At 57.9% G+C, this 10,876-nt stretch overlaps 1 long non-coding RNA gene across 1 annotated transcript in view; it reads right to left on the reverse strand.

Annotated features, from left to right (window-relative positions):
• Positions 1-10,578, reverse strand: part of LOC123521782 — a 28,720-nt gene extending 18,142 nt beyond the window's left edge. Inside the window, exon 1 of the long non-coding RNA XR_006680131.1 lies at positions 10,496-10,578. This is a non-coding gene — a long non-coding RNA (uncharacterized LOC123521782). The remainder of the gene's footprint in view (positions 1-10,495) is intronic.
• Positions 10,579-10,876: the final 298 nt, after the last annotated feature.

Below are 10,876 nucleotides of genomic sequence, written 5' to 3' on the forward strand. Positions count from 1 at the left end.
AGAGAGAGAGAGAGAGAGAGAGAGAGAGAGATCCCACTAGACCACTGGGCTCCTCAGGTGTCACAGATAGATGTTTTTTTTCTTAAATAGACAAAATGCCGACTTGCAGCAGCACCAGGAGCTGAAATCCAGCCCTCCACACCCCCCACCCCAGTCCACGGGTTCAGTGATTCTCCAAGCGTGGTCCCAGGGTGGCAGTGGCTTTCCTGGGAACCCAGAGCCAACTCTAGGGGGGCGGGGGGGGAGGGCGCTTGTTCAGGGGTCTGCGCTTTGACCAAGATTCCAGGGGGCTTTGATGGCTGCCAGAGCCTGAGAACGCTGCCCATCCGAGACCCGCCTCCCACACCCTGCTCTTCCCATTCCCGGGTTTCCAGTCAGGCGGAGGGAGTAGGGGAGGAGGAGGGTGGTTATTAAATAGTAACGAGATCCCATAATTAGTTAATGAAGCCATGGGCTCCTGGAGAGAATCCACGAGGGTCAGACATCAGACAGTAATTGAAGAGACAGAGCTACCCATCTCTATCCATCTGTTGGCCTCGGCTCTGTCCCCTCTGGAGTCTGCCCACCTCCTTCCCAGGCTTTGCTGAGCCCTCCCTCCCAGTGGGACAGCCGCTGCACACGGGGGAGATCTGGCCTGGTGGGTAGAGGGCAGGGGAGGGTTTTTCCATGACCATCCGGTCCTTGGATTTGGAGTTTAAATGACTGGAAACCACTTCAAGGAACTGACCCCCTGAGATCATTAGCATTCAATACCAGATACCCGGATGACCGAGGTGGTCACCAGGGCAATGGGCACACGAATGAAACATTTAAAGGGCCTCTCAGGGCCACAGAAGGGGACACCTACAGGAGGTGGGTGGTCCAACGTGCTGGAGGGCGGTAAGGGAATATTTCACGACACGGAAAAAGCCTGCCTGGGACATGTTAAGCAAAAGGCAGCAGCCCAGGAAGTGGTTTATAGGGGTTTTTGTGTGTGTGTGTGTGTGTGTGTGTGTGTGTGTGTGTGTTTAACACAAAAATATCAAACTACTCACAGTGGTGAGCTCTGACTAGTTATTTCCTTCTTTACATTTTCTATCCTCCAACATTTCCCACAAAGACGGTGATAATTAAAAAGAAAGAGTTTTGTTGCTGCTTTGTTGCTTTAAGTGACCATTTGGTTCAGATGGAGAGTACGTGTGTGGGGTAGGAGGTCTGTTGTGTGTGTGTGTGTGTGTGTGTGTGTGTGTGTGTGTGTGTTTTAAGAAGTTGGCAAAGGCCTCGTTCCTACGTCAGCATCATTGGCCTGCTGGGAGAGAGTGTCCCTCTCCCCCCACCCTCCCCCCAGGGAGTATCTGCAATGCATGTGGTCCCAGGGAGCATGATCAGAACCAGTAAGGGGCAGGTAGGAAGGGTGAGTTTGTTCAAATTCACCACCGTGCTTTTTAGGGGCAGATCTGTCTAGGGGTGAAAGGTAGTGAGCTCCCTGAGCCTTGAGGTGTTCAAACAAAGGCTTGATGCTGTTGAGAGGATCAGGCTGGGTAGGGAGGTTGAGTCAATGAACAACAGAGCCGAGTGGGGCACCAAGATCCTGTGACTTAGAGACCACTTCCAAACTTTGCCCCATCTCTGCAACAACAGATGGTCAGATTGGGAGCTAAAACTCCCACAGAGCCCTCATCTTCCTGCTGACCCCCTAGGACCTGCTGATCACCCCCCTCCCCGCCAAACAGCCCTGGGGGGGGGGGGGGGCGACCACTTTGCTCCAGATGAGGGATCTCAGCTTTGGGGGGGTGGAAGGCTCCCTGCTATTTCCCCAAGGGAATGAGTGACCAGGGCAGCCTTTCTTATCAGCATACTCAACACCTCTGGCCTTGATGGGGGGCCCATGCCAAGGCAGGCCTGGCCCTAAGCATTTTCACCCGGGGAGCAGTCTGGCTGTCCTTCGGTATTTCACAGACCCGGAAAGGAAGACTCAGAGAGGTTAAGAAACCTGCCCCCTGGCAAATGGCTCCTGCATCGTGAGGCTGGCCCACCTGTGGTCTTGCTGACACTGGAGCCAAGCACAAGCCCAGTGGCCCAGCTGGCAGCTGGCTCCCCATGGCCCTTGGACATGTTCAAAAGCCTGAGAACCATGGCACTGTGCTACAGTTGGCACTATCTCCTAGCCAGAGACCAACCTGTTGCCCCGCCCTGCCATCAAAGGGGCATTCAGATAAGCCTGGGATTGCTAGTACCCTTGCAGACACACCCTCTTGCGCCCCAGTTTCACCTCTACTGTATGCTTAGATAGGGCAGGAGTCAGGGCAGTGAGCTGCCCTCATGAGGAAGAATGGGCCGGCCCCTCATGCTGCAGGGTCACAGAGGAATCATTTCGCCTCACCCCTCCCCATCCCACTTCTATTTCATTTCATAAATGACGGTGGCTGCACAGGTACCATAACATCAGCATTCTAATATTTCATCTCTCAGAGGATCCCCCAAAATCCACCAAGGCAGTCCCAACAAGTGAATATGTATTGAGTGCCGACAGCATGGTGGTGTAATGGTTACACATTGGGCTTCGATCCACAAGGTCGGCAGTTCAAAACCACCAGCCCCCAGGAGCTTTCTACTCCTTAAAGAGTTACAGTCTCAGAAAATCACAGGGGCAGCTCCCCCCACCCCCACCCCCTGCCCTATCAGGTCGCTATGAGTGGGCATCGACTTAATGGCAGGGAGTTTGGTTTGGCCTACGACATGCCAAAAACCTGCCATGGCTTTCGACTCCCAATGACCCCGTGGGTTTCCACGTCTTTAAATCGTTAAGGGCGCATTCAGCCTCTTCTTCCTCCCAAGGAGTAGCTGACGGGTTTGAACTGCTATCTTTGTGTTAATGGTGCAACGTTCATCCCATGGCACCACCAGGGCTCCCAGGCACCATTCAAAAGGCCTCCTATGAGCAGGAACACATATTCCCCCTGGGACACTTGTCCAGGAGTTTCCACCAGGTAAGCTTCTGGCCTGGCTCCACCTCCCCGCCTCACAGTCACACCTCCACCCTGAGCGGCTCTTCAGATTGGTCGGTCTGGGAGATCAGGAGCATGCTCAGCTAGGCTCCCGCCCCACCCCCACCCCCCCACCCCCATCCCCAGGAGTCTGGCTTCCCTGCAGGAGCGTCCCACCTGAGCCCTTCCACCTGAGTCTGCAGGGAGCCCTTCCTCTGCCTAGTGCCGCCTGCCACTGGGCGGGTGTAACTCTGCCAATTTCAGGGCAGCGGATTAGCAAACCCTTTGGGCCCCCGGACCTAGCGCCACGTTCTCCAAACAACCTCTTCTGTTCACTGGGTTCCAAATTCCGGAGAACAGGATTCCCTCTAAAACTCCAACATCACTGCAACCTCCCTTATGATTATTATAAAGATTACGATTTTCCAGACGAGACTTAGAAAAGTTCATCAGCCCTTTGATTTCAACTACTGTGGGAAAGTTTTCCAACCCCTGCCCCTATCCCCCATTGCCTCAGAGTGTGGCCTCTATGGATGGGGGCTGGGTTCTCTTTCCTTCCTATCTGACTCCTGCGTCCCACCGGGGAGGCCTGGCCTGGCTGCAGGCAGCTCCCTAGCACCGAGGGCAGACCCGCCAGCAAACCTATACCTTTACCTCTAAGATGTCCTCACCACCACCACCACCCAACATCCCCATCGGCTCTGGAGGCCAGGTGGGGATGTTAATAGATGTTAAGATGTTAACTTAACTTAAATAGATGTTAAGTGCTTGCAGTAAGCTGTTTATAGCTTTATTGTGTGTTCTTTATGCGTGAGCAGGAAAAGGCACGGAGGAGAAGCTCCGTGCAAAAGGTGTGTGGCAACGCTGCACTGCGCGCCCGCTCCTTTTCTCACAGCGTGTATGCACTTCTTGTGCCCCAGGACATTGCAAACGCCCGCATAGCTCGGCTGCGCACTTCGCACTTCGTGAACCCTGGAAGACCAAACACGCCGGGCGAATCGCTTTCCAGCGGCATTCACTTGGTGGCGCAGTCTGGACCGGCACCTGCACTGTCCCGGAAGGCGGCGGGTATTACAGGCTCTTGGTGGCGGAGGAGTCAGAAAAGGGGAGGGCATAAAGCGAAGGCAGGGATCTTCAGGATTCTGGTCTAGCATCCCGCGGTGCGCTGCACCTCTCCATTGATGGACCCACTTCCTGACCTCTAGGAGTCTGGGCAGCTCTGCCAGCCCTGCCCACCCGGTCTTCCTCCCCGGCTGTCAATGCAGTGGAAGGGCCCACGCCGTCCACAGCGTCTCACTTAAAAACGCCAGAGCAGCAAGTTCAGCATCCGAGGGAAGAGGCTCGCCACAGAATCACAAATGGCGGCCCATCCTGACTTCTTGGGAACTCACAGGGGCTGTTCTACTCAGTCCCGTGGGCTCACGATGAGTCAGCCTCGACATGATGTCAGTTAGTTTGGGTTTGTTTTTATTTTGGGTGTATCGTTCCAGCACCCCCCAGCAGGGGGGTGTCACTCTTAGGGAAACAGTAGTCGACACCTTGGTAACCCTCCAGGGCCCTTAGACTCTGTCTTACAGGGTCATGGAGTTAAAGTCAGTTCTCCAAGCAATGGGTCTGGTTTGGGCTCATGGGCTAGGCGCTGCCTTAAATACTCTACATAAATGAACTCATAGAACTCTGCCGTAACCCTAAGAGGCCAGGACGGTGCGCATCTCCATACCAGAGGTTCTGGCGCTGGTGCAGGTGGGATAGGGCATGGTCCAAGGTCCCATGTGGCTGGAGAGACAGGAGGCGAGGCTCCCTAGGTAGCTTGAGTCCAGAGGTCGGGCACTCACCTACAGAACGCCCCTTTGTGGGGTTCCTTCCTGCTCTCTTGCACCCAGACAGGTTTCTGGAACTCTAGCTACCCAAAGAGAAAGAAAACCAGCCAGAGTGTCACCGCCTTGGCCAAGGCCACTCCTTGGCATCACAGCAGGGGCGGGATTGGAAGTCTGGCTTCCTGGTGCCCAGCCTCCTGCACCCTGTCACCTCTCTGCATTTGCTCCATGAATAAAAGCCCAGATTATTAAAGGACGCCGGCCCGGCCCAGCCCAGCCTCAGCATGTCAGGGGAAGCTGGAGGAGGTAGTCAGAAGGGGAGCATGGAGGTGCTTCCCAGGGTGCCCCCCAAGTGGTCTTCACTAAGGCTGATGCTGAGGAGGGGCTGTCTGGAGGGTCTCTACCCCTCCTCTTCCCCTCCCCACCCCTCACCCTGAGCCAGAACTCCACAGGGCTGGAGCACTTGCTGCACATGACTGCTGACTGCAGGTTCCTTTTCTGGCTGACTCAGGGTTCACTAAAGACCGACTCAGGGTTCACTAAAGGACAGAGCAGCCCCTCACACATGGGGCCCAGAGGAAGTCGGTGGTTCCCCTCTCAGGGGCAAAAGGCCAGGATGCAAACAAGCCATCCACTGGGTTCCCCAGATCTGGGCTGCGGAGTAGGGCAGGCAGAGCTGCCCAGACCCTGTGTCCCAGCCCTTGCCAAAGTGTCCCCCATTGCCTGGCACTGAGCTGGGGACCTGCTGAGACACACACACGCACCAGGAGATAGACTTATTCATTCAACCCTCATTTCCTGAGTGCCTGCTGGGTGTCAGGCTGGGTGCCAAGAATCCAAGATATTCCACACACCCACAACAGCCACCACAGGGGAACATGCATACATGCTCAGGGTAAACACGCACCACGGAAGGAGGGTGAGGGCGAGGATGAGGTTTGGGGAAATGAGGGGGAATCAGAGCTACTGCCTCCTCGGGAAACTTAGTCATGATGGAGAAACCCAGTCACCCCGAGAGGCCAAGCTGGGACCACAGAGCCGGAAGTGACTAGCGTTGGGGTGCAGATCCAGACTCTGACGCTATCATGGGGCTGAGAGGCAGACGGCTGCCCTCGTGGAAGGTGGGCCAGGTGCCAGAAATAAAAGAGCGACCACAAACTGAGCCTCAGTGTGTTTGACACAGAGATGAGGCTCCACGCAGCACGTGCCTGGAGCACTCACTGTCCCTCAGGCCACCCGCTGACCAAGTCCCCACTGTTATGTACAGACTAGGAAATGGAGGCCCAGAGAGGGGCACAGAAGCTAGGAATGGGCAGGGCCAGGAGTTGCCCTCCTCCCCGCCCCCCTGCACCATGCAGAGGCATCCACTGCTCTGTGGACAGCAGAAGGGATGCCCCAGGCAGGACAGCGGGGTAAGCTCAAGGAAGAGGGTGGGAGGAGCTCTGTGCGTGTGTGTGTGTGTGTGTGTGTGTGTGTGTGTGTGTGTGTGTACACATGCTCACAGACTCCACTGTACATAAGATAGAGCCCAGGACCCAGAAACCCCTGAGGGCTGAGTAATGAGTGGGGCCTTGGCAGAGCAAGAAGAGATGCCCCCAAGAGAAAGAACTTGTCTAAAGTCACAAAGCCATGCTATATGTGGGGGAACCCCAGGGCATGAGTCAGGAACAAGGCAGCCCTGAGACCCTGCCAGCTGGCTGCGTCCAAAGGCCATCTGCTGGCTCTGTGGTTGGTGGCCTGGGCTCAGGCTGGCCTGGAGGCCAGCGAGGAGGGGAGCAGCCCTTGCCAATGGGCTCTGTTTACCTCTGAGTTTCCCCTCCTGGCTCCTCAGAGCCTGAGCCAAAGGAGGGGAAGCGGTGGGCAGGGCAGTTCCTGCTGAGGTTAGGGCACTGGGGGTGGGGGAAGGCACCAGAGGGGCAGGCAATGCCTCTCCTGGGCCTCTTCCCTCCCTTCCCACTTCTCTCAGAGTAGACTTCTGACCGTTTGATCCTTCGGATTAAACCGTAACCCCCCTCAACACTTCCTGTGGGGTGCAGGAAGTGGTATAACGGTTTGGAGCAGGGGGAGGGAGGTTGAGGCTGAGCCAAAACTACGGGCACCCGCTGGCCCTGGAAGCTCCAGAGCCAAAGGAGTGCCTGGACTTGGTCTTCTCCGGCTGGTGCCAGAGGGCGGCCTGATCCTGGGGCTGGCAGCGGGGACAAGGATTGTGTCCCCAGTACATGGGAGGGGGTGGAAGAGCTTCCAGAAGGTAGCTCAAAAGTGGAGTGAGGAGTACAGGGGCTGCCACTGCATTACAGGAACTTCAGAGGGGCCTGGGAGGCACGGGGCCAAATAGGAAGTCCTCCCCGGACCCATGTGGGCTATGTGTGCGCGTGGCTGACCCCTCAACCTCCCTCCCCAAGGCCTGTCTTCCCAGAAATCCGCCCCACTACTGGTTCCCAATCCCCCCACTGACTCAGAGGCTCCCCTTTCATGGGCCAAGCCAGGGGCCTGGTTGGAGACCGTCCCTATAAGCCTCCCACTCTGTAGTACCCCTAACCCTCCACGGTATCTCCGGCTGTTAGCCCCTTCTGTGTGGCCCTCCAATGATAGAATCCCTGACCCCCTTGCGTGCAGAAGCCCCGTGCTCAGTTCCCAGCCAATGCACTTTATGCTCAGCCATGAGCCACCTGTCAGTGGAGGCATGGGCATCGCTATAATGCTAAGCAAGGTTCAGGAGCGCTCCCAGATGAATACACACTAGGGAGAAAGGCCTGGTGGTGTACCACCTGAAAACCAGCCAAGGGACACGCTAGGAATCACCGCAGTCCAATGCTGCCGTCCTCCTAGTGAGTCCAGGGGCCCACTTGGTGGCGGCTGACAATGCTTGCCAGTGCCCAGGCTGGATACAGGAACAGGAGACAGAGTAGACACTGACTAGACCATTCCTCTCGGGTGTCACTCTGGCTTCCCTCTGGCCTTTTTCAGCCCCCGCCCCCAGGCCTCCCCACCCACAGGGCCGTTTCCTCCAGCCCCCAGTCTCGGACCTCTCCAAAGAGACCCAGTCCCCTCCCTCCTTCCCCATCACCAAAGCCACTGATTTATCTTCCTGTGGGAACTCTGGTGGTGTAGGGCTTAGGTGTTAGACTACCAACCACAAGATCAGCAGTTCAAAACTTAACAGTCGTTCCTCAGAGAACGATGAGGTTTTCTCCTCCTGTAAGGAGTTACAATGTTGGCAATCCACAGGGTGGACAGCTCCAGCCTGTCTTAGAGGGTCGCTATGGTCAGAATCCACTCGACGGCCGTGAGGTGTGAAGCGTATCTTCCTTTGGTCACTGGATCGACACCCCCCCCCTCCCCCATCCCAGCACATCTTGGGCAGAATGCCTCTCTTACAGTGCTCCTGGCTTTGTCATGATCCTGGCCCAAAGTCTTCAATGGCTCCCACTGTGGACCACAGACACCTCACCGGGCACCTGTCCTCGCCCGATCCCCACAGTCCCAGTTCGCAGCCAGCAGCTCTTCCGGAAGGCGACCTGAGCAGTCTGGCCTCCTGGCTTTTGCCAAGACAGTGGCCCCTCTCTGAAACCCTGCCTTCCCTCAATCCTTCTGGCGCATCCCAAATGCCACACACTCACTGCTATCCAGTCCCTTCTGACTTGGCGAGACACTGTGTGGGTTTTTTGCGCCTGTACATCTTTCCGGGCACCGCCAGTGCCACCTCTCTCAGGAGGAGCAGCCAGTGGGCTTTGAACCGCTGAGCTCAGGCAACCCAAGCCTAACCCACCTTGACCCCGGGCCTCCTTCAAGAAGTGTTCCCGACCCCTCCTGCCCTTCCTTCACTCGTCATGCACAGAGCCACCTGGTGACAGCCTTCCCCAGTGGCGAAGGGACTTGAGGGTGGACTTGAGTGTGTGGTATCACTCAGGGGCAGAGCCTCCCTGCTGGGTGCCCAATACGCACTATTCCATAAGAACCTCTCCTCCCCACTCAGGGTACCACTGGCCAGTCCCTTTTTCTCCCTGCCATGCCAGGCTCTAATATCACACACAGATGTTCCCAGAGGGGTCAGTGTCCCCCAGCTCATCGAAGACCACCTGGCACATGGGAGTCCCGGCAGAGGGTGCTACTCAAGTCTGGCTTCTGGAAGCTCTCTTTTCTCAGCCCAGGTCCTTCCAGTGTCTGACCTCTTCTGAACACACACACACACACACACACACACACACACACACACACACACACAGTCTCCTCCACCAGGCACCCCTTCCTGGTACTTTCCAGCTGGTTCTAAAGTGTACAGCTCATCTCCCCGAGAGGACACAGGGTACAGCCCCCCTCCGCCTCCTTCCTCCAGTGCCCAGTCCCACTCAAGGCAGACAACAGGTGCCTGAGCTGCCCGTCACTTCCACCCTCAGCCGGGCATGTGGTAGAATTGCTGGATTCCAGCCCACAACGCTGGACAGACCCATGAGATCCTTCCTGGCTGCAAGCCCTGGATGTGAGTTGTACTCTTCAGTGGAGCTTGACTGTTAGGCTGCTCCAGTGCCCCTCTTTCTGTGGCCCCTTCTTGTGTGTCAGGTACGCAGCTGGGCAGAGGTGTGTGTGTGTGTGTGGGGGGTGTGATCTGCGGTCTGTCTAGGTGAGCCTTCACCAACCTCCAGTAAGATTACAGAAAGCTCAGCCGCCCCTGGGTTCAGGTGACACATTCCCCACCCTCTGAGTGGTGGCAGGGGCAGTTTCTGGCTGGCCCTCCCCACGTGGAGAAGGGCCGCAAGCAGCCTCCCACCCTCCTCAGAACGGGCTCCTTCTCTGGCAGGAGTCCAGAGTGACTGCCATGGACTATGTGGGTCCCCAGGAAGGTCCCTGCCCTTGCTCTGTCGCTGGATAGTGCCACCACCCTTGTTTGACCGATGAAGAAACTGAAGTTTGGAGGGGGGGAGTGGAATCCGAGGCAGTGTGACCCCCGAAGCCCGGGTTCCTGACACATGGCCTGCCCCAGAGTCCTTGCCCCCACATATCTTTGGGCACGGGCCCCTCAGCCCCAGGAACTGAGCCTGGCCTGTGGCAAGGACCTGGGGCCCTGGCCTTGACAGGCCCAAGGCTCACCAGGGTTTTCCCTTCCCCGCCCCACTCGCTCTGATAAGAACTTATCCACTGGCTTCCGCCCTGGACTTCCTAGAAAAAGCCCCCAGAGGTAGCCGAAAGCCCCTCCGAGTTTCCGACCTTAAGACCCAAGGGGCCAGTTTGGCAGAGCTCTCCAGCATTGGAGAGCTTAGGGATTTGGGCCCCATCAGGGCAATGAGGGGGGGTCCTTTAGGGCAGTACACTCACATTCGTTCCCCAGTTCGCTTGGCACAGCCGCGTTCTGCGCACAGAAAGCAGCAGGGCCGGCGACGAGACGGGCCGGGGCACCCGGGGCTGCGCTGCACCGCCTCTCCTCTGCCAACCCTGCCGGAGGGTCCCGGGCCTGAGCGAGGAGGGACAACGCGAGCCCGGGGTTCGCCAGTCTCAACCTAGACCCATTACTGGAACCTGAAAGATCTGCGGGCTCTTGGCGGAGCCAGATGCTGGAGGGTCAGAACTCGGGGGAGCAGGGGGGCGGGGGGGGGCGCAAAGCTCCTTCTCACCCACCAGCTGTCTCCACGGCCCGAGCGGATCCCTTGTTCCGAGAAAGCTGCGCAGATCGGCTCTGGGAGAAGGAACTGACTCTACGTCCGGACCCCTTCTCACCTGCGGGCTCCGCTTCTTGCTCCGCGCTGCAAGCCTGGCGACACCCGCTAGCGCTCCAGACTGCGTCCGCCTGCGCTTAGCTCAACGCGAGCATTGCAGCCGCCCCCCCTCCACCCTGGCAGCCGGCCGGGAACGCGAGGCCCTCGGCCAGACCCCACCCCCTACCTTGGACACGCCCCCTATCCGCCTACGGGCACGCCCCCTCGAGACTCCACTCCGGTCCGTCAGCCCCTGTCCCTGGGCTCGCTGGAAGGCCATTCGCGCGCGGCTCCGCCCCGCCATGGCCTCCTACTCAGTCTCCGCCAACCCAGCCTCGGGACCCCGGGGCCCCGGGGGCCGCGGCCCGTCCCAGCCCCTCCAGCCTCGCCCCTGGGCGCTGTG

Source organism: Echinops telfairi, unplaced genomic scaffold (assembly GCF_000313985.2).
Source record: "Echinops telfairi isolate 266 unplaced genomic scaffold, ASM31398v2 ScPeMD7_60;HRSCAF=208, whole genome shotgun sequence".
In the NCBI taxonomy this organism is placed as follows: domain Eukaryota; kingdom Metazoa; phylum Chordata; class Mammalia; order Afrosoricida; family Tenrecidae; genus Echinops; species Echinops telfairi.